Genomic DNA, 24431 nt, shown 5'->3' with positions numbered 1-24431 from the left:
CACACACACACCTTCCCCTTGCAGCAAAATCTGAGACAGGCGATCAAAGAGGATTTTCTGTTGCAGTGTCAAACCTGCTCTTTCCATTCCCCTTTTTCTGGTCTTCCTAAACACTTACTGGACACGCGTGGCTCTCAAACATGCTCATGCACGCACATGCGCTACAAACTGCATCTTAAAAGTGGTCGATCAAACATTTAATTTTCTTCCTTGCTGACAAAGGCCTCTCGCCAAGACAAGCCGTTTTTATCGACTGGCGTCCGGAGGGTCTCGGCAGCTATTATAGCAGCAATGAGTGACTGGCTCAGTCAATAGACTTTCTATTAGTGAACTGCTCTCTCTGCCTTAATGCCGGTACACATATAGTGAGAGTGAGAGTGGAGGGAAGAGAGACTTGGGAGCTCTATGAAGGTCAAGGAAGAAGCAACGAACGCCCTGAGGGAAGTGCGTTGTGTGGGAGCGTGTGTGTGCAAAAGAAAAGGACCAGGAGTAGATCAATAAAAGGAATAAATAGGAACTGACACCAGGCTTAGATATCAGAGACATAGATACAGCAGCTCCTAAATAAACGGACAAATCCATGCTCATTGCACATGCATGCAAAAACAAAGAGTACTCTGTCATTGACACATTAGCAAAGGATACCTTTATCAACCCACAAAGTCACGTTTAAACTGCAGCACTCCAACACAAATGACCTTAGCTTCTATATGTAGTAGACCTCACAGTAGGTGAATGTGATGGCAAAGCTTCAGTGACCTTGGTCCCGCCAGCCCAAGGCAAATTTAGACTGATCTAGATGAGCTATGAGGTGCCCGTGCTGCTTCGCTCTAACAGAGGGAGTAATGGCCAAGGCAAACACCCTCATTCATCTCCGAGCATCTCACACAGTACCACCTATCATTAATGATGCTACACAGCTTAAACAGACTAAGATTAATCTGACAGGCCAAGAGAGAGAGAGAGAGAGAGAGAGAGAAAGCGAGAGAGAGACAAACAGAAAAACTGGAAGGACGTGGAGCAAACTCGATGCTGACTCCAGCTCCATGCAGTGGTTTTCCAGGTGTTGTGTTTACAATTCCAGCATATATTTCAGTCCTTGTGGAGATTCTGGGGCTGCTGCCTCACACTCATTTCATTTCTGTAAACTCATGTGGGACACATTATCATTAACAGGTTTTTCTTCGTCTTTATTGTTCTTTGGTGAAATAAATCACAATCTCACTTGTGTTACCCATCAACTAATGGTGAAATCAAGCACTGAAGTATTCGGTATGGTATGATACCCAATTTACTTGAGCAGACATAAAATGTGAGGATTAAATAAGCAAGAAATGACTGGCTATTAGTTATGTGTCATTGAGCGCATGATTCATTACTCTGCTTATTTATATTCATGCAACTTATAATTCAATATGCCTCTGCCAAGGAGGTTATGATTTTGTGCATGAAAATTGATGGAAGGGCGTAGTATGGACCGAGGAAGAACACATTACATTTTGGATCAAAGCCAAATCACAGGGTGGATACACAAATTATTTTTCATTTTTGTTGACTGGCAATAGACAAGTTTTCTGCTTCAATATATTATTATGAAGTAAATATTGATTGTACAGTGTAAAGGATATAGAATAATGAAACCATCAGCTTTAAAATGGATTTCTATACACCTCACTATCACTATTCAATTTTGTCTGCATGCAGTCACTTGGGAAAGGAAAGGTTGACTGGAGATCTATTTCTATCATAGACTCAAGGACTGAATACATTTTATCCAGAGATGGACCGATCGGCTGGCCAGGAACCAGAATTGGCCGATTTTAGGCGTGACTGCTCGAACTGAAAGAGAAGAACTAAATATTTTATGTTTTTTTCCTAATTTATGTGCACTCCTTTCATTTCATCTCAGTGTGAGACTCTCCACTGTGTTTTGCTGTCACATACAGCCGAAATATGAGGCTTCAGATAGGCACAACCATATTTTGAAATAATTCCGATAGTTTTGAAATATATCCAGACATACTGTATATAGCGGTTGTGCTCACAGATTGACTTATCATACAAGAGCCGACCATCTTGATAAACATTGCCAATTTAAATTGCACATTCTAGGATTTGATTATTTATGTTACATTGTCCTGAATGCCTTTTCTTGCAGCAGAAATTTTGACTCACCAAAGTGGAAAAGATGTTGCTGATAACATTAACAATGTCTCTGTTGTATTCAGTTTGCCATGACAGTGCGATAGTGTTCAAGGTTAAAGGTTCATTTATTTGGCATTTTACATTTAACAGGGTTTTGAAGCAAAACTGAGCTTATGTTCCTTTATGCTATATAAGAAAAACAAAACTACTTTCTAGACTGAAGTGCAGATGATGTGTTGATGAGGCTCACAGCCTGAGGAAAGAAGCTGCTCCAGTGTCAGGACCTCACAACAAAAGCAGCTGAATGAAATTCAGAAATCATTGTTATTATTTACACCTGTGATTTTCCTCCTGAGAAATGGTCTATAACAATAAAAGCCCATTCACTGAATCTTAAACAACCCCTCACAGAATTCAACTCATGGAGAATTTTATGCAGTTCTTATTTGCAATGTAACTTCTTTCTTGAGGGTTCTATAAAAATGTTTAAATGTTAAAAAAGTTTGGGTAGCAGTTTCAGTGTTCATGCTTCTCTTTCTAAGTAAGACAAGAAATTATTCAATAACACATATCATTATCAAGAAGAAATTGTCTGAAAAAATATATTCTTACAAGAAAAGTCCAGAGTCAACCAGACAAATAAAAGAGGGTGAAATCTTTATCAAATGCATGTGTACTTTAGCTCACTCAAACATTGCTTAGATATTTATGTTGAGTCTGAGTTCAGACTGCAGATTACAATGTTTTAGAAAGGCAGTTACTCATTACTAATGCTGGCAAAGCTAGTGATACAAAATAGATGTGAGCATTTGGAGAAAAACAGATAGGCTGAATCACTGTGAAGCTGCCTTCTCTTTAAAGCCTCTTGATCTGTCAGTGTTCAAGACAGATGACCAAAGTCTGACCAACCCTTTTAGTCAGTAGATGTAAAATGTCAAGGGGATTCAAATACAAAGAAACAGACTTGCATTTCTGCCTCAGTCTTTGCTCCTTCTGTGCCTCTCTGATGTCGTGCTCCTCTGTGCACAGAGCAACAAGCACACTGAGATGCATCACTAAGGACGATTTGACAAAAAGCCCATTTCTTATATTTTTTTTATTTTTATAAACTGCTCCTAACTAAAGCATGTGCAGTATTCACTCTAGTGCTAAAAATGGGAACAACACAACATCACTGTTCTTGATGTAATTACAATGAATATGCATTTACTTTCAGAGGTCATGTATGTCCTTTTACACATAATCAGAGGGGGCAGCAGCGTCGCTGAGCACAAGGACAAAAACAAACAAGAGAAAAATTAGGAGAGACGCAGAGGAGAGAGCTTTCGCTTTCATTTGAATAAGTTATTTAAACCACCAAGAGCTCTGATGCTGTCTGCATACATCTACAGGAGTTATGCTAACAGAATAAATATTACCTCTAATCAAAACTAAAATGTAGTCACGTGTCTATTATCTACTCCCCAAGTGTAAATTCAATGTCCACTGAAGAATATAAACCCACTGAATGTAGCTTTGATCTATAACATCTCACTTAAAAGACGACACAGCTAGTTTTCCAGTCCTACTGCTGCACTTCCAGACATGTCCTGACTACTCGTAAGGAGGTGACCTAAACATTGTAGGAGATGTTGGGTTCATGACTCTCTCAAAACCCTTCAAGGTTGACAGTGCTTGGTCTATTGAACTGTATGACATACATGCTCAGCAGGATAGCTTTTGGTGCATTTGTTTAGGTCTGAAGTGCAAGTGCCGTGTTCAGACCCGCCCACACAAAATATACCAATGGGGAAAACAAACATGACTCAGGTGGGTTAAACAACTCACCCTCGACAACATCCTTAGGATTCCTTGGACTGGTGGTTTTTATGTAGCTATGGCTCCAGTTCAGAAAGTGGTTTCAGTTCAGGGGAATAATCTTTTTGTTTCTTTGTTTGTTCTCACACATTCAGAGCAAAGTTCCAACAAAGCTGGATAGACTGTAAGAGAAAGCCAATATTAATATTCTTAATTTCTTCTGAACTTCTCACCCAATCCCCTGGGAACTGAACAACAGAGCCTGGATTTACTCTGGTCTCAGAGGTGTAAATACAGCAGTGGCAATCTCTACTGAGGAGCTTGTTACTGTGTGTGAATTCAGCTCATCACAACAGTGCTGTTGGAGCACCAAGGCGCAGGGATTTAAAGGCACAGATCTACATGGGAAATGAGAACACAGCTGGATATGCCACATCATGCCATCTAACACTGAGGAGTCTCAGTGGGAGGAGGGAGGATGAAGAGGAGTGACGAATACAAGTTTGTCCTCGAGGTTCTGCTCATTCAAGTCGCATTATTCAAACACTGGCTGTATTATAGCGTGCAAACACACACTCTTTGCTGCAAACCCATACACACGCTCAAACGCTGATGGCAGGTACACAGTTGTACAGCATTTGAGTAAGTGGCAGCAATTGCCAAGACATAAAACATCAGCATTCAGATGGAATTCACGCACCCATTCACAAAGATAAATCACATCATTTCAAACACAATGCAGATATAGAATTTCTCCTCAAGTGACAGACTTGTTGTTCTGTTGTCAGTATATTTACAAGCATGCTGAAGATAAAGGCAGAGCATCCAAACTTTCTTTTTCTCCCCTTTTTCCTCACATTTTCATCCCATAGTCTCTCTCTGTTACTAACAGTAGCAGACTTTGTGCGCACATTCCTGCAGGCGAAGGCTTTACAGATAACCTTCTGACAGCCTAATCATGCATGCAAAAATCTGACAGACTTAAATTAGAGGGACAACCCAGGAACACTGACTTCACAGGACTTTCCAGCATGTCAGTTCCTTATGCTTCATTAACACCTGCACCTTACCACACACACATTATACAGTCACTTGCACACCTCACTTATTTTTTGCATGCTTGTGCGTGCGTGCGTGCTCACTGTGTGTCTTGACATTCCAAGGACGCTGAGAACAGTTATCTTGCCCTGGTGGTTTAGATAATTGATGATTCAGAGTAAAGGTTTGCAGTTTAGGGGTAACATTACACAGCACCTGTTAAGGTTGGCTTATAATGTTGAATAAGGCCACAAGACTGTAGACAGTGCCACCAAATTTGTGCATTACACCATCTTTTAATGAGCCGTACAAATTGATGCAACAACTTTTGATATAGCCTGCTTTCCCATGAAATTTAACTCATTTAAAAGCCTTTTTATCCTGCTATACAATTACATATTCACTGAGGAGATTCTCTCAGTGCTTTCTCCAACAAAAACATTCTTTTGGTGGCCAAAAAAAAAGTTGAAAGTTGAAAAATTGGAAGTTGCTGTGATGCCTACCTACTTGCCTTCAAACACACCGAAGAAGAAAAACATTTAGTCCAAAACTTTGAAATAATGGAAATAATGACCATTTGGATTTCTTAGTATCTCAGTAGGTAATGACAAGTTCCATATGCTCTCACTAGCGCAACGTCAAACTCATAGCACACCTCATCACTCTCTCCTTTTGGCTTCATGCAAGGTAGCACACGTCTTTGCAATGTCATCATTAAAAGTGCAAAGTCAGCAAATGGAAATAAGGCAGAGCAGGAGGGTTTAAAAACCATAATTTTTTGTGGTAATATAATACATCCATTGCAGATAGTGTAATGCAGTGGGACTCCTTAAATAAGTAAAATAGACTCTTAGCCCAGTGGTTACAATTTGTTAGATTTACATAACTAAAATTCTTGATTAAGGTCAGAAAACTATCAGTGTAACCTATTGAAGAAACCCACATCGACAGTTTAAAGATTTAGCACAAGAAAAACATTGAGCGCAGACTTTCAAAACTGACTTATCATAGAAAGAATCTATTCATTACAGCAATTCTTTTGCAGCAATGGAGGCCTGACAAAAAGCGTATCTTGCCCAGTGCCAGTGTAACGTAGGCACCAGGTTTTGAAAAGCAGTCCACTGGTGTTCCTAAAACACTGCTGAATTCATAATCACAGTTTAAAAACAAAGCTGATAAAGCATAACCAACGATATCGCTTTTATTCCCTGCATCCTTCAACTTTTTCAAAACATGGCGCCTACAATTCCCATAATGCAACTTGGCCACTGAGAGACATCGCTGGAGGCAGTGGGACTCCCCAAGACATTAAAAAAATGTTGTTTTGTATTTGCGAAACTGAGACCTCTGTGTCCTCTGCTGGCTGCACTGTGGTCAGTCCCACTGCTCTTGCTATTTCTTGTCCGTCACTGTGCATATATATATGTACTGTACGAGCACAGCGCTGCACAGCTGTGTCTGGCTAATGAGACAGCTGAGCTCACACTCTGGTCGAACATATCGGCTGTCAGCCATCAAACACAATCACAATAAGATGATCTGAAAGTATAAATAACTGCCCAGCCCAGAGGGGTGTCATGGAAATGAATGTGGTCGATGAGTGACTTCAGAGAAGACAAGAATACAAAGGCACAGGAGAGTGCATGTTTATGTCCCAGCAGAGTACGACCAAAGAGTCCTCTTCCTGAGCTCAACTGTGACCGCAGCAAAACGAACAGTACTAGCAGTGGTTGGCGGTGCTGCTCCGAGAGGCAGAGTACACCATAGATAATCCTAAATCCCACCTCAGAAGCTCAGCAACCGTCACATTATGGGACACTAGCGGTTGTCGTGCCCTGCTAAGGAAGGTTGGGGCTAATTGTTGTTGGTGTGGGGTGCTTTTGAGATATTTTCCAAAAACCCTGATTGGCTTGGCACAGAGAAAGAGACGCTGTGAGCCGCAGGGATTGTGAGTCTACGAGTCTGTAGGTGAGGGCGAGAAGGAGAGAACAGGGAGGAGGAGAGACAGACGGATGGAAGAAGGATGAAGCATGGGCTGCAGAAGAAAAGAGAGAGAGAGAATCTTAAGACAGGAATAATGGAAGGATGAAGCACCGGCCAGATGGATGGGAGAAAGCGGAAAAAGAACTGAACAGGAAGAGAGAGCAAACATGCATGTGACGGTGCATGTGAAGTGTGTGCATCTGTGCTCGCTAGCCTGCTCTAGTGTGTGTGCGCACCAGACTGAGTAAGCCTCCCTTTATTTGCTGTAAGGATTAAGAGGACAGCTCCAACACATGCACATTCTCGGGCTTAATGCGGTGCCAGGCTCAGAGGCACATTCACAATTGGGGGGTGAAAAAAACTGAGCACACGGCTGCAGAAATGATGAGCACATTCAACAACTCTTGTTGAAGGCTCCAGCACAGGATCAGGTGTGAAGGCAAAGACAGTTTAATACAGGGAGTCAGACGCTTTGAAGGCCATGACATACTATTGACACTTGAAGAAGGTCGCCTTGTGATAACCACTGGTGCCCTGCAAATTTTTCATATCTCCATGTTTGGATTGGGGGCTGTTAAACTACATTTCTGCCATCATTTCTTAAGATTTCTGTGTTTCCCTGCGGTAGCACTACATGCTCCTGTATGAGGAAGCTTAGCCCAGTGTGCTCACGCAGGTCAAACACTATCATACCAATTCCCTGGGTTTGAGTAGCTGCTAATCTCAGCTAGCTCGGGACTGGATTATCCAATTAAAAACGCTGACCCCTGAAATGACCCACTCAGCACCAAGCACAGAGGCACATATGACAGGCACTGTGAGAGATAAAAGGACGACTGGATTTTTTTGGGGTTACAGATAGATATTGGAAAGATTTTCAGTAATTACTTTCTACACCATGTTGGAGATGAAGAAGGTGAAAATGCACCTAATTTGTTTTACTTTCTTTATTGGTTTTAAAATTACAGTTCCCCTCACCAGTCGAATTATAATACCACATTTTAATTCAAGGCTTTAAATTTGACCCAGTTCACATGAAAAAGTCTCTGAATATGTAGAGCCAAAACAGTCACCTGATTAGTCAAATTATTCTGTAACTTATTTAATAACTGATAATATTCCGGGTCAATTTGGAAGCAACAGTGTTTTCTCTTGTTCTCATTTTATGATATAAAACTGAATATCTCTGAGCTGAAGACTGTTGCTCAGAGAAAACAAGACATATGAAAAGATAAAGACAGGCTGTGAAAAATCCTAATGGGACTTTCTGACATAATCTATTAATAAAATATTCTTTAGAGTAAATGAATACTTAAAACAATCGAACATTGTAGCCATAATTCTGTACCTTTAAAGCATCATTATGTCACTTTTTCTACTTCAAATAACAGCTTTTCATAGAGTTCTAGCTTTCACATCTGAGTCTTGAACTTGAAATGTCAAAGCCATTCACTATTAATGAATAAGTTAAGCTACAGATGTGGTTACAGATGGGCACAAGCCACTCTTAAACCTTGTACTTGAATTAAAAACTCAATTTATATGCAGTATATTATGCAGTGATATCAAATTGACATCAACTTATAAAAAATTCCAATACATAGAAACTAATCAATATTTATGAGTCCACACATGGAAATCTTGAAACATTTAGAGACTTGTGTTATCTGTTAGACTACCAGCTCGACTTGTTTATTTGCACAATTTAAAATTCCATCTGTGTTTGTTCATAATGTTCTTTTGCCTAAGAAGACAACACCAGTCATGTGTCCCCTCGCTGATTCGATCAGAGGAAATTGTTTTCATTTTAATAATCAAAAACCAATTTCAGAGGCTTCCGACAGATTCCCAGCTAGGACGCTGCATCGCCTTCACTGTGCACTGAAGTTTGTTTACTGCATTCAAGAGATTCACCCCATAAAACTCTGTCAGTCACGCACACACAGAAAGAGACACACACCATCTCCACATAAACACTAACTCGTGTCCCTGACCTATATATGAGTAATTTAGCAATGCAGCATCTGTTTCACCTAATATTTAAACAGACTGAACCACTTAACCTCCTGCAGAAACAACATGATTGTCTGTGAAATCCTTTCTGATACCAACTGTTACCAGAAGATTAATTCAGAGATACATGGGTAACAAGTTCCACATGCATTATTTTCTTCAAGGTACAGTTATACAGTAGGGCTTTACAATATATGATATCTGTGATGTGCAAGCACAACACTTGACTCCTCTGACTGTGTCAAGAGGTGGAATAATCTGATGGATGTGCCTGAAGTGAGAAAAATAAAAGTGGCTGCTCATAGGGCCATGTCCATTGCTGAGTACCACTTTGCTGGCATGCATGTGTCCTTGGACACTGTCTCTACTTTTAGTTTGTGCACACGAACAAAGCGACAGACAGACCAACAGAAAAGAGTAGGCAGGCGAGAGCAGAAACGTGTCCTGGTAATGCAGTTTATTTAACATCATTATAAATCTCTCAGAGAACCTGATGTGAAGAGGGCAGAAAAGAGTTCCAGCAGCTTGTCAGATTCGCTAGCAGAAGTCACACTATGCCAAAGAGTAAAATGTAAATATGCCAGTAGTGGGTATGGGTGAGTGATGGCCCACTTCATGTCATGGACATGTGTTTTTCACAGCCTGAGTTTCTCTACAAGCTTTGCAGACTTTGCGGAACTGTTTTCTAAAACCCGGAGCCGACTTTTGAGTTTCCTGTTTGTGCTTGTGAAACAGATTCTAACTGAACTGTTTTGGGGTTGTGCGGAAAACAAAACTGACCATTTACCAGGTGGGCTGAGCTCTTTGACACACTATATAATGTTAAATTGAATTATGGTCTAGTTGTTGTTTTAGTTTTATTTGCTACTTGCCATTGGCTTTATTGTGTTATGAGGTTTGACAGTTATTTTGTTTCTATTTCAGAAAATACAAGAATCGTAAACTTCCTGTATTCATTCATATTGCAATATGCATCACATAAAATAAAAATAATGCAATGTCAGTTTTTTTTCCAATAGCCCTATTGTACGATGTAAAAACCAAACAAAATCAGTCCTACACTGCCTACAAATTAAGAATAACCATATTAGATAATTACATAAGATATGCCACATTTTACACAGTACTGTTACAACCTCTATCTTATTTCCAATTCTGTACTCCTCACACATGCAAATATCAACACCTACGTGTTGCACACTCTGCCCACGCATTCAAATCTAAATTAGAAGGCAGGAGGTAGATCGTGAACCTCCACCAACGCTAAACAGTTCTCCAACACAGCATGCCATAACAATTCGTATGTGTTTATTGTTTAACTTTGTGACAAAACATTGGAGTGAAGCACCTCGTAGCAGCAGACTAGAGATGCTCTCATGTCAAACTTTTTCACCAGCTCGCAAATGCAGCATAACATTAACGGCTCCAAACAGGATAACCAGGTGATAGAATAAAAAAGGGATCAGGTGCTCTTTCAGGCCAACATAAAGGGATGGCATTTTAAGCATTATCTTTGTGAGCACAAACTTAACTGAGAAAAAAAAAGGTATGCACCAACACTCTGCCAAAGACTTGGATCACAATGTGAGAGAGAGCAAGTTAAGAGTGTGTGTGTGTGTGTGTGTGTGTGTGTGTGTGTGTGTGTGTGTGTGTGTGTGTGTGTGTGTGTGTGTGTGTGTGTGTGTGTGATGCAAGCAGGATGTAACCAGAGCTGAGAAGTTTCCTTTAACACAGGAGCATCACGCTGGCTTCTGGTCCCTCACCTTCACGCGTCAAAGACAAGCCAAGGAGAATAAAGGCATGAGCGTATAGGGAGAGCCAAGACAAACAAAAGAAGAAAATCTGCCTTCCCTCAACACTACAGCCAATTTTAAAACAAACAGTACAAATACATTTTCACTTTGTCTCAAGGTCAGTGTAACCGCAGCTTGATAATAGTTTAGAAAATGTAATAGTTTTCTGTTGAACTGCTCAACTATATAAGAGGTGAGAAAACATTTCTGTATTAGAGACACAAACAGAATCTTTGATTAGAGGGCAGGACAACTCATAGACTTTACTTCCTGTGGTTCTCATGTGCCTTTGATTTTGCACCTTTACAACAGATAGCACTGTAGAGAGGAAAGCCTCACAGTTGCTTTCAACATGTAGTAACAAACGGAGGTTTCCTCCCAGCTGTACTCACGCCATTACTGCCTGACTTTCACTGAAGGTCACACCATTCAGAATGAGTTTCAGCCACCTCACAAAGACCCCAAATACAGACACAAGTTACGGTTTCTCTACTTTTGGGGTCAGTGCTTTTATGAGCGTGGGTTTTTGGCCCGGAAAAAGAGAGAGTCGGTCGGTGGACGAGGAACAAAAGAACAGGAGAACAAATGAATAGAGGAGCTGAATAATTTAATTTGGAGAGCAGAAATGTCATCTCAATTAGAGTGCGAGATGAACTCAGCACCTTGCACGCACACGCACACACCCACTGAATGGTGTGTTGTAAGAAACAGAGGTGACCTGAGCTGGAGGGATGGATGAAAACATTAAGAGAGTGAGAGTGAGAGAGAGAGAGAGAGAGAGAGAGTGAGAGAGAGAGAGAGAGAGAGAGAGAGAGCGAGAGAGCGAGAGAGCGAGAGAGAGAGAGAGAGAGAGAGAGAGAGAGAGAGAGAGAGAGAGACATCTGCCTCTTACATTAGTGTATTAGAAGCTGCAGACTGGCTCCAAGAGAGCAGCGCTTGAAGATAAAACAACTCTCAACTGAGTCCACACAAACACTAGCGGACACATGTATACACACACACACACACACACTGAGAGACCTATGAAAGCATGTCCAGCCCTTGAGTAATAAGCCTCTATTTGACAGCGCGGAAAGCACATTTACACCATCTCAGTCTCTCTCCACCTCTCTCCATCGCTCCCTGGCACACAGAGCTTGGTGCAGTATATTTAGTCAGAGGGATGAGAGAAGCAGCAGAGGATGAATCCTCTGATTAATGCACCTCTCATCCCTATTCTAATCCCTGATTCAAGCACCTGTCAAAACAGGAGATTTCACATGCACTTGTGAGAACCTCCACTTGAAATCACACACACACACAGAGGAGGTGTCTCAAGGCCACGGCATACTTATTCAACCAAGATACGGGGTAGCAAACCAAAAGACGAGAGGCTAAGATTAAAAGCTTTGTACTACAGAGAACGAGATAACATGGATTCTCATCTTGGAGCTGCAGAGTTCAATCAGGGCGTCAAAACTAGCCTCTAACCTGTGGCATAACATTAACTGCCCTACATCCTGTGGTCTTACTTCATAAATAAGTATTGACACCTTTATTCCCAACAGTCCATCTCTTAATCACTAACCTTAGGAGGTTGTGTGAGCGAAACCCTGTGAAGGCATGGGGCAAATCCTAGAATCTGGGGCAGATCAGTCAGGGCGACATTGGCACTTTGGCAGAGAGGCGCAGTAAATCTGAGGCATTCACCACCCAGCTTGGGCATGTCATTCCGTTATACTGGCGTCAGCCTAGCACAAGATTTAGTCCATCAGTCATGAGTGAATCACGGCCTGGCATCACAACAAGCAACAATGACTGGGACTACTGACAGTGTTTGTTTCCCTCCCTCATGATGCCTCAAGCTCATCAGAAGAGTACAAGACAGGTTAGCACAGGTAAGAGACTGAGGACCACACAAAATTCAATAAATAAATAAAAATGGGTAATACAATGTGATTTACTGAGAGACACCCTCAGCCTCCAAACATCAGTGACTGCTGTTAAAAGGCTCATTTAAGGGCACCACGTTGGCAAGTAGTCTAACATTCATTGCATGCAGTGGCAACATCCCAGATGACAGAAAGTCAGAGAGCCAAGCAGCCATAGCATGGATAAAAAGGCTGAGCTGTAGAGATGTATTTTTTTTACATTTACTGTTAAAGATGATTGCATAATAAAAGTCAACAGACAAAAGTAAATCCTGTTTTGATTCATGCAATTCAACTCAGCAGAGATGTGAAAAGAAAACTCATTTATTATTTGTAAAAACCCAGCAGTGATATTCACTGTGCATGTTAGGGTAATTAGCAGAATGATCTGATTACAAGGCAGACTGAAATCAAGGTTAAGAGCCTGCCAAGCTGGCATGTCATACAGAATCTCAAATAACCAAATGACAAAGGAAAGTTTTCCAAAAACTTCTTTTCTCTGATTTTTTTTTTCCAGATTATGAGCTACAGAGTTTACAGCATGGTGTGTGAGGTGTTGCTCAGAGAGGGGGTTGCGTTAGAGGAGGGGGTTGATTTCATGACTAAAACAAGCCCTCGGGCCTCTCCAGATGCCTCATCTGAATAAATGAGTCCTTTTAATCAATAAGTCATCCACCCTCTGTGAGGAGTACTGAAGATACACAATCATCTAAGACAAACACACATCACACCCATATACACGCTGTGTATAAACATTCATACTCACGAGAGCAGGCAAATTCAAACTGTTTTTATAACACTGAAATCCTGACAGAAAAGACAGGTGCCTAATCACATGATTGAACACTGCACAAGTGGAGCTATTTTCCTCACAGTAAATGCTTTTCATGAGATAATTTAAATTCTAATCAAACTGTATAAGTGCCTGAACAATAAAGGCTCTAATAATTGGAGCTGAAATGTATTTAAATAGATTAAACTGCACTCTGACTCCAATAATTTGACTGTTCATGCTCAGTTAAAGCCTTTATAAAAAGGTTTACACGAGCTGTTACCCATACAGGTGATTTTACTCATTTAGGAATATTAGATTTGGGCTGTGCTTGAAATCTCTAATTTATTCCCTTATTCCCTGTCCCATATTCTGTATATAGAGACTAATTGGCCACAAGTGACGACACCTGTGGACTGTGCAGGCCTCTCACAGTCAGGTTAAAGGGTAAGTGCACCACCTTTAGATAATAAAGGAAGTGCTCCTGCATATCTGAATAAAGTAATACAAAGCCTTTTGTGGCTTCAGGAGAAGCTGCATATAATCTGATCAAACTGCTTCCAGATGTAACTCAGTGACTAAGTTGCATTGTGGGTAATGAAAGTGCCATGTTTTATTGTTGCACTTTTGAGAGATGAGGCTGTTCTATTGTTTTTGTAATGTCAGTTTCCTCCACAAGCTTTTGTATGTTTCTGGTGTGTTTAAATAAAAATGAACAAATACAATAAAATAAAATACTATAAAATAGAACAATGTTGGACTCATTATGCATTTGGTATTGGGCCATTTTATGTTTTGTTTTGTTCCCGTTTACTTCAGTTGTTTAGAGAGCGCTGCAACATTGTTTTGCTGTGAAACTCCAGTTGGTGAACGAAGAAACAGCCGGCTTTCCATCTGAATGGGGGTGAGCAGACAATGACTGAATAAATAAATGAATAAACTGATAAGGGAGGGATGATTCAATATTAATCTAATTTCATTAGTTTCAATTATTCTAAATACACTGGATTAAAATGGAGACTCCTCTTTATTTACTAAATACCATGGTGAATCTTAGCATATTAGCTCCATTGATGATTGCTCACCAAGCATGTGCTGAACAAAGATTGAATATCTAGCACTGATCAGCTGTTCTGAAACCCAAACATTCCCACCCCAAGTGCCGCAGTTAGTCATCCTGGCAGCGCAGGCCAGCATGCACAGTATGTGTGAAACTGAGCAGCTAAATGGAAGTCAACCATCATTCATTTTTATTATTAGCACCTGTGCTTTTCCTTCCATGGCATGTCAAAATGTCTTCCATGAACACGGCCTGTTTGACAAGAGCCAGAGGCAGGATTTCAAAAATAAAACACTAAAAGAACACAGACAGAGGTGTAAACATCCCAAGAGTTCTTCAAATATACCCTGGTTGTTTACATGCCAGTTTGAACATTAGATATATTGTGTTATTCATATTGTAAGATTTTAAAAAGTACATGTAAATACACAGATTTATGACAGATTCGCCCTCTACTATCTGAAATATTTGCCATTACAAATTTTAAAAAAATACTGTGACCACAAAAAGTGAATGTACAGTAAGAATTGCCCTTGACTACTGGTACAAAAAAAAAGCTAAAATTGAAAGAAATATTATTTACACTTTCATTTGATTGCCATATGTTCAGGAACCTGAAAAACAATCTGTCGTCTTGAGGATAATTAATCTTCCCTTCATGGTTTTTGAAACATCCTCTCAGTTTTGTCTCTGAAACACACACTTACGCAACTGATCCACCAGTCGCACCACTCAAAAAGCACTTAAAGCGTCACCTTGTAATGCAGCAGCTCCACGACTTCAAAGCTACTTTGCATTTCATTCACCTAAAGTTTGTCTGTTGGGATAGAGCCAAGTCTTTTTAACTGGCTGCCACAGAGACATTACCAGCAGTGTTGGAGTAATGGGCGCCTAAGGAAGAACGCAAAGAGTGTTCAGAGGAGGAGAGAAACTGCAAAATACAGACAGTTTGAAAGCAAAGGAGGTGTGAGATGAGCCATTTTTCCCACTGTCTGTTCCTCAGGTTCAAAGAGCCAACAGGTGCATGAAGAGTGCAGCTGCCCTGAAAGAGGGCGCGGTCACCATGGAAATTTGGAAGGCAGTTTGTGTCAAAATGACAACTGTTCTCCATCCTCGTCTCACTCCCTCCATCTCCCGCTCGCTCAAAAATAGCTCTGTATAGTCATGAATATTTCATACAGAAGTGTGCCGTTTGTACTTCCGCTGCTCTGAATACTAACGAGAAGCTCTTCCCGTTTTGGGGGGGGGGGGGGAAATCATCCTGTGAAGTAAATAGATGTGATGAGGAATGAGGATGAGGGATGGAGTAAGAGAGAGAAGGCAGGGGAGCCTCATCAGAGAAATCAGATTTGCGCTCCCGTACCACTGATTGAACAACTTTACAGCATTAATCTCACTTTATAGTTGAGGCAGCCCTGAATGAAGGCCTCCACTGCTTACCAGGGTTGGACAGTTTGAGATGAAAACTCATGCATCATAAAATCTCCCCAGCAAAGAGGAGTCTGCTAGGCTTCGATTGGGGTCAGACCCTGTCTGTGTCATGCACAAGGACACTGAGCTATCTCTTTTTTTTTAAGCTACTTTCATCTGAACACCATGCTCAATGAAAATTCAAGGACAGTTTTAACTTTAAAACTAATCCAAAAATTGCCATCCAAAACGTTTTGTTCTTCCATCAACAGTACGTCCAAACGGCTGCAGAGGTCGTTCATGCAGGCGGCGAAGTAGAACCCATATATATGTTCATCGTTTCAGGGTGACCTCGAGACTACAGCCTGACTGATATAATAGGTGTACTATTTTAGTGAACTGGTGTCATTTTAGACAAGACACTAAATAGTTAATGTTTCAAACATCTTGCCTCCATTACATAGCTTTATCACAAGTGTCTGTTAACCACATTGAGGATATGGGACGATATACCAATATCTGTTTCTACATCAGCCCCAAAAGTAGTGGCTTCTGTAATAATGAGGGGAGAAGAGGATATGGGGTAATGTAGTATAAGAAAAAACAAAACAACAACAACCAGAATTTGCTCTTAGGATGCCAAATGAAACCAAAATTCATCTGTGTATTCCTTAAACTGACATTACTGTCACACCAGGGTAAGGGGGAAAACTTAGAAGGGATATAGGAGGTGGACCCAAACACAGTTACTCACGGGAGGCAAGGATATGGGGAAACAAAAAGTGAGCTTCATTAAATCAAAGCTGATGGCAACAAAAAACCCAAGGAGCATGGGAAAAAAATTAATCCAGGACAAAAAAATCAAAGTAGCAATACAACATCAAGACAAAGTAGCAAAATAAAACAGTTCAACAAAGTGCAAAGAAAAAGGCAAAGTACAAATCAAACATGGAAAACTCAAAACCAAAACATACCACAAGGGGACTGGAATTCTAACATGAACACGAACATGCGGCAGCCGCAGATAGCAGCAAAATCAGGGGCAAACAGATGCAATGAATGGACGTAGAGTGCAGGGAAGACACAGACTAAACACACACACACTAATGACAAGATGAGGAACAGGTGAGGAGGTCCAACAGGTGAGATAACGAGGGGAATGCATGGAGGGAACAATACCACAGACAGGGGGAGACAAACACGAAGGAGGAAAGGGAGAAGACAGAGGGAAGATCATGGGGAGAAACTTAAGAGGGGCATGAAAAAATCAAAACATAAGACACAACAAGACACGATACAGAGACATGGAAATCAAATACAAGAAACCACGAGACAAAACCAGACATGAGAACACAACACAAAGAACATGAATCTAGAGTCATGACAATTTTTTACTTAAACTTCATCATGTCTTTAATGTGACAAAGGTAGCTTACTTATTTGAACCCAAACCATTCCTAAAGCCATTTCTAAAGCCAACCAAGAAAACCAAGACAAGTTGTTGGCCTAAATCTAAGTAGTCGGGTCAACTGGTGCTGTTTTTTGTTTTTTCCAGCAGTCATATTTCATAGTTTTAATTTTGTTGTGGCAACAGTCATATATGTTGTTTTGATAATTTTGGTCATTTAGATATGTGGACATGTTGATATGTCAGTATGACTGTGGTTTAATAGTAGTTTAATATACTGTTGACTCTCTCAGTCTTACAACACACACTCAGCACTGCCAAGCTTGACCTTCTTGTCTGAGTCAAAGTCAATCCTTCACAATGGTCCTCAGGCCCCGCTGTGTGTCCCTGTTTTGTTCATGACTGAAACAGATGTGAATATGCTGACAATAGCACACAAAACACAAGTTTATACAGTACGCAACTGACTAAGGCCAAGACTAATCAGTATTTCCAGTACTAATTAACATGTCAGTTGTTTTTTTTTTAATTACAGTAATCGCAAAAATTGTGACACAATGCCAGTAACAATGTCCCACAGCCCAAAAAGGTACGTCGTCAAATTGCTTGTTTTGCCAAACCAACAGTCCAAAAGGGAAGCAGTGAAAACCAGCAAAATCCTCACATTTGCTAAAAAGGCATTTCAGCAACAATTTATGTTGACTGATTGATCATTTATTTAACTAATTGTTCGGCACAACAACCTGCACAAGATGACTCTTGTTTTGCAACAAAATCTCAGTCAGCTTGAAGTTTTTTTTTAGTTTTTGCAGGCAGAAAGTCGAGTGGTACTAAATTCCTGTTTCACTTTAAATCTGTTTCTCTCTTTCGCCAGTTTGCCTGAAGAAGACGCCAAGATTGATCTCCGCGCTGACTTTAGAAGCCCTACAGATACATCTCAGCTCAGCCACATTCTCTGTCACAAGCCCTAAAGATGTGACGTGAAGATTTGCTTTTAGTGCAGAAATGATTTGTTATGGTTATGTAGCACTGTGTCACTGATGCAGCCAAAACTGCTGCAGCTCTCTGGATGTTTCGACAACACATAGCTCATTGTGCATTGATGAGGGTGTGTGTGTGTGTGTGTGTGTGTGTGTGTGTGTGTAAGCGAGGAAAGAGGAAGAAAGAGTTGCTCTGACTTGCTGTACTACTTTAAATGCAATCTGAACATTTCCACCCTGGATGAGGCAACAGAAATCAAGCTCCCGGCTTTAGTCAAAACCAGTCCTGCTCAGGAGTGAGGAAACGACGGGTAAGAAAGAAAGAGAAAATACGACGAATGAGTATTTAAATGTAAAGCTTTGGCCTTTGAATGTTTGATTACATTTTTGAAAAACCAGCCCCAAAATATGCTAAACACCTGAATTTCAATCACATGAAAGAATAAAGGGTTTCAAATCCAGAGTATTAAGGGAGCAGCTTTAAGTTCAGCCTTATTCCTCTGCTGCACATTTTAGTCTGTGTTCTTTGATCTCTACATTTTTACCTGATATTTGTTGCTTTAGAAAAACAGAGGTGCAAAAGCAATGTACATTTCTTCTGAAGCAAGGCAACAGAGAGGTATTTTTCCATTTACACAGAAAAAACATTTTAACTTTCATCCTTTTAAGGGCTGCCTAGTTATTCATTAAAAATGCATCTCTAATCATCTTCTCAGTTAATGACGTTGAGCAGTTGTTCAGTCTATAAAACACTGAAAACATTGAAATGCTAAAAAAATGTTGATCAATTTTCCAGAGCCCTTAGATGACACACTAAAATGTTTTTTTTTTGGCCCCGAAGATATTCAATGGACTATCAAAGAGGAGTAGAGAAACCAGAAAATATTCACTTCTTGAAAAATTACTCGGAATGATTTATGAATATTTTAAAAAGTTAACGATTAATTCAACAGTTGACAGTAAATTAAATATGACTCCTTGTTGCTGCTGAACTTATTTATCCCAAATCTAGTAGATGCTCACTGGGCCTGTGCTCACGTCTCCCCATGATGCTTTCATAAACTGAACAGTCTAGATGTGTACGTCTTTGTATGTATGAGATTGCTGATGGGATTTCACATCTGCCACTATCCCTAATTTCTCTAGTGCAAGTAGACATTAAACGATATTCTTTAGTTTTGCTTCTAATCTTTTGATCTGTAGGATCTACCTCTTTTCTCTGTATTCTCGCAGTGGGTCCTTATTTCTGAGGTATTAAGAGTGTGATTCATTAAACATCCAAGGACATTCCTGCAATGAGCATGTGCGCGTGTGTGTGTGTGAGTGTGTCCAAGGAGAGGACCGGCATGGTGCTGCGGAGGCCTAAATCTGTCTCTAACTCTTAATTAAACCCTGGGCTCCAGTGGCCCTAACTTATTAAAGACCATGTAACACCCACACACACACACACACACACACACATACACACACACACACACGCAAACACACACAGTCAGGCTGATGTACTCACACAGTTCCTTTAAGCTCACAACATCCCACCTTTAAGCTACCAATGATTTAATGCATCTCAATATTTCACCTTCCACTGCTGCTTAGTGACCCACTTGCAGAGAAATAAATTATTTCCTGGACTCTTTTAGCTCCCGCTTGGAAGCACTAAAGGAGATTTCTCACGATCTCTACTGGGTGGAGTTTATAGTTTTAAATATAGTTTTTAATGGAATTTGTGCTTTACTACTTTACAGTATACACAGCTAGAAATTGCCGGGTAAGTGAAAAAAAATAAAAGAATAAAGCAGAGATGCAGAGTATGCAACAAAATGGGGAGAAATGCAGCTCTGCATGGATCATGTTTTTCCTCAGGATACCACAATCATAATCCATCAAAATTTAACTGCAAACACTTTAATTAGTTATGTCTAATGAAGAACACATGTTCTTTAGGTTGTTTTGGTTGAATAATAAAACTGCCAGCCATAAACACAACTCTTAAATATCAAATTTATATTAAAAAAATTCACATTACTGCCTGTTTTGAAACTGAATATTGGCAGTAAGGTGAATCGCCACTCCAGAATACTTACATACAACCACAGTGTATACACGAGGACAGTTTTATTCAGTGCCCTCCTCAAGCCACTGACAGGAAACGTGCATAATGGATCTCCTGTCATCTGCTGTACAAGAAATAAAAATCCCCTCTGGTGTGCCAGTGACACGGCAGATCAAGATATCCTCACATACAGCAATCATTCCCACCGGCAAAGTATTAGTATTCGTTCATACATCAGCCATTCCAGCATCTGAAACACCGATTCCCAGGAGATTTAAACCTCAGCGTGCTCCTTGACTATCACTACCAGCTGCAGTCACTGATGACACAATAGGGAAAGTTTTTGTTTCTGAAGAAGAAGACAGTAAACCTTTGAATGTTTGGTTCATGCAGTGCAGCTCTGTTTTGACTCTGTTTTGTTTTTGTGTTTTGACTGAAGAGGCTTCGGGGCGGCCAGGAGGAGCAGCCTGAGGGTTGTACTGTACATAAACAAAAAATAACACTAATGACACCTATTCATTCTGTCACTGCTGAATCTGAATGAATAAATAACGATAGCACTCTTACACAAAAGCCAGTATTTCAACTGGAACAAAGAACGGCATACCCCCTTATACAGCTTGTATTGTTATTGTATCGTTAAACGTTAAGCTAGCTTTTCTATAGATGTTCATGATCAGTTTAATCAAATAACCTTCCGAGGCCTGCTAAATACTACACATTTTTAAAAACATGAAGGTCTGTTTAATTTCATCAAACATTCAGAGATCCACAGCCTTCAGAGAACTACAGCCACACACCTTACATACGCATATCCATCCTTCACTTGAAATGATCCTCTAAGTTAGCCATAAAATAACAGGAAAGGGTTATCATTCAAATTTGGAGCGGCATCTCCATCTAGTTAAAAACTACAGATGCACACATGTTCACATGCACAACAACAGCTCACAAACTCCAGCTTCTCTAATATTTATTTTGGGAGTGTTAGGAAAACGAGGACGAGGGACTCACACACGTAAACAACTCAATCCCTGATTGTGACTGGGGGAAATCCATGCTTTTTGCAAATAAAAACACAAACATCAAAAGAGTGCACGCGTAAAAATCATCCAATAGCGCCATAAGAATGCACTGTGTGTCTTTACACTAGAGACCAGGCTTCACTGACACACTTGAATTGATGAAAGAAGACAAATGAAATCATCAGTGTGGGAACGTGGAAGAAAAATTCCTGGTGAATCAACCATTTTGAATATGTTAGATAACAAAACACTCTAATTTCCCTCTAAATCCACATCACCTCTGTCAGACCTGAACTACACTGACACTTGCCGGCCATAATGTTATACAGACTGCCAATTAGCAAAGCACTGACCTGACAAATAAACTTCTCACAGAATAAAAACACACTGATAGGCTGCAGCAGAAGCAGCTGTCTTACCTGGATCAAGGTGTTTGTTCAGGTTGTGTCAGTTGTTTCTGGAACTGGACAAACACAATGAGCAACCCTGCTGAAAAAAACAGCATAGACCAGCACCAAAACAACAACAACACAACATGCTGGTGACCAGTCACTAGCAAGACCAGCATATGTTGTGTTGTGCTTCTGGTCTATGCTGTTTTTTTTCAGCGGGGAAAGCCAATATTAGCATTACTGTCAGCAAAAAGGAAAGACAAACAAAGAAAAAAGTTACCATATAGTAGAATCAGAGGTCTTACCTGTAACAAGGTGTTTGTATGTTGCAGTTTGGTCTGTTGTTTCTGTGACTCCACAGCCGTCCTCACTGGTAGGGCTAAAGTGACGTTAGCTAGCATCACTCTCAGCTCTGGAGTCTGCGTTGCTCTTAAAGTTGCTCCTTTCAGCTCCCTGTCTTCGACTTGTCTTCAAAGCTTTTGCCGTCAGTACACTCCTTATTTTGTTGGCTTCTTTTTTTCCTTTCCTTTTCTTTTTTTTTTTCTTTTTTTTCTTACAATAAACAAGTTCATTTTGCAGCTAGCATGTACCATTTGGTTAGCCCACAAACAGATGTCAGTCACTCCCCCTCTGATGCGTCACAGTAAAACACAGGTGTAAATAATTCAATTAATAATTAAAATATGGTCTAAATCTCTTAGTGGGATTTCTTCCTGTAGCCACTGTACATGCTATGCAGTAGCACCTGTGCTTTTCTTCCTATGACAAGTTAAGAGGGATTTGAACACACCCTGTGCTTTTTTTTTTATTATTATCTGCCTCCATTCATTCCGTAATGCGCAGCAGCAGCTTGGGAGTTATTATGAGGTATCTGATGCATTGCAGTCAATGGAGGCACGCTGAGTCTCATTTTATTTATAGCAGCAGCACCTTTTACACAACCCATGTCACGATTATGATCGCATGCACGTATTTATCAAGCACAGGTGTCTCGAGTGACAGGAGTGATGTTTCAGGGCCCAGGTACTGTGCGTGCTGCCTCACTGACAAGGCTCCTACCCACACCTCAACAGATTCATGTTATTATAGTAACACCTGTGCCTTTTTTTCTGACTGACAATGTCTGCAGTGGGAAAAAATTTTTTTTTAAAAAAAGCTATAACACCAGTTTAATTTTGAATGTGTTCATTATGGTGGGACCGTAAGTACCGTAATGCCGTCTGGGGAAAAAAAGCCCCCCCCATTTAGTCAATACATTAACTTCAATGAGCTCGCAGGGGTTTTAAACTAATTGAGAAATCATGCAAATCAGCCTCAGACAGGCTTAAAGACATCAATCACGTTTTCTTCGATTAAAACCACCTCTTCAAAATAACTCAACTTAAAAACTTCAATTACATCTAAATATTGACCCTTTTATTGAGAAAGCTGGTGGTTACCACTTCTGCATGGGACAGTTTTCAAACATGCAATCATCATTTGTTCCTTATTATTATTCAAGGGGCAATGAGAATAACAAGCATGAACTTTGCAGCTGATGCCGAACTGTTTTGACAGTGGAACCCATTAAACAGGCAAGAAAAGACCGCTCGAAAGTAATCGAATGCCGTCAGAAAGTAAAGCAAAGCACACCCATGGCATATTTCAAAGGCAAAGGTGTGTCAGCACGTCGAATTATAGCACATTTGAAGTATATTTTTCGAGAGAAACATGCACAAACAACAAACACCCGCAGCTCATTTTAAAAACCAAACTCCTATCTCCGCTCCCTGAACAGGGCAAACACATTTTAGTATTCATTAAACTTCAGACAGATTTGCAGGCTCCCCTGTTAGTTCCCACTTTCTCATTTTTAACGCCGTGGTCCCCAGAGAGAGCCGAGCGGCGGGAGGGAGAGCAGGGGAGTGTCACAGCCGGGAGAGGAAACAGAGACAAGGGACGAGTCCGCGGGGGAAACTGACAGACACCCAAATATGAATCATCTTTGGACTGAGAATGAATTGGCCATTTAGCTGTGTGTGTGTGTGTGTGTGTGTGTGTGTGTGTGTGTGTGTGTGTGTGTGTGTGTGTGTGTGTTGAGTGGGGAGGCTGTCCTTATGTGTGTGTGTGTGTAAGAGTGCATTATTGTGTATGCGCGCGCGTGCATGTGCGCGTCACCCCAGTGCTAGAGGAGACGGCAGCATTTGCCCTGTGACGAGGCCGTGCAGATTGGTGTGAAGCGAGAAGCCACTTCGGATCTGCGTAGCAGCACTGTGCGTGTCACATCGGATCTGATGGCGCCGAGTTAAAGGGGAAACCGCGCGGCCGTCACATTTAACCGCCCCGCTGTCCTGCTGATGATGAGGGAGGGACGAGTCCAGCGGCACGCTCTGTCCACGAGGAAGGACGAGCCAGAGGTTCTAACCTCTGCTGCTGACAGAGACTAAAGTCACACAAAATAAAAATCCATGTGCCTCCTCCTCATGCTGTTACCCCACTGCATTTATCCAACAGATGTGCAGACATCTTACACAAAACCAAGATGAGCTCTGATAGGATGAACAGCATGTTTTTAATTGAACAGTATCGATATAATTAGCTCCTCCTTAGTCATTGTCAATACATTACTAGTCATATGTGTATACAGTGTTGCTTATATGTATCTACAATGAT

The 24431-nt window shown here is 40.7% G+C and overlaps 2 long non-coding RNA genes across 4 annotated transcripts; both read right to left on the bottom strand.

Moving 5' to 3' along the window:
- Window positions 1–2277: 2277 nt before the first annotated feature.
- Window positions 2278–22647, bottom strand: LOC119033666. Of its 2 annotated transcripts, none has more exons than XR_005079342.1 (4): window positions 22085–22647; window positions 21807–21981; window positions 3973–4124; window positions 2278–2445 (listed from the first exon to the last, which is right to left on the bottom strand). It is a non-coding gene; the product is annotated as an uncharacterized LOC119033666 (long non-coding RNA). The 2 variants fall into 2 exon arrangements; XR_005079341.1 differs by lacking the exon at window positions 2278–2445 and adding an exon at window positions 3224–3409.
- On the bottom strand, window positions 13715–16997 carry LOC119033668. 2 transcript variants are annotated; one of them, XR_005079345.1, is made up of 3 exons: window positions 16896–16997; window positions 14715–14763; window positions 13715–14345 (listed from the first exon to the last, which is right to left on the bottom strand). It is a non-coding gene; the product is annotated as an uncharacterized LOC119033668 (long non-coding RNA). The 2 variants fall into 2 exon arrangements; XR_005079344.1 differs by having other exon boundaries at window positions 16676–16963.
- Window positions 22648–24431: the final 1784 nt, after the last annotated feature.

Source organism: Acanthopagrus latus, chromosome 15, assembly GCF_904848185.1.
Source record: "Acanthopagrus latus isolate v.2019 chromosome 15, fAcaLat1.1, whole genome shotgun sequence".
Lineage (NCBI taxonomy): Eukaryota > Metazoa > Chordata > Actinopteri > Spariformes > Sparidae > Acanthopagrus > Acanthopagrus latus.
Note: the sequence above shows the minus strand (reverse complement) of the source record. Positions and strands in the feature narration are given on the sequence as shown.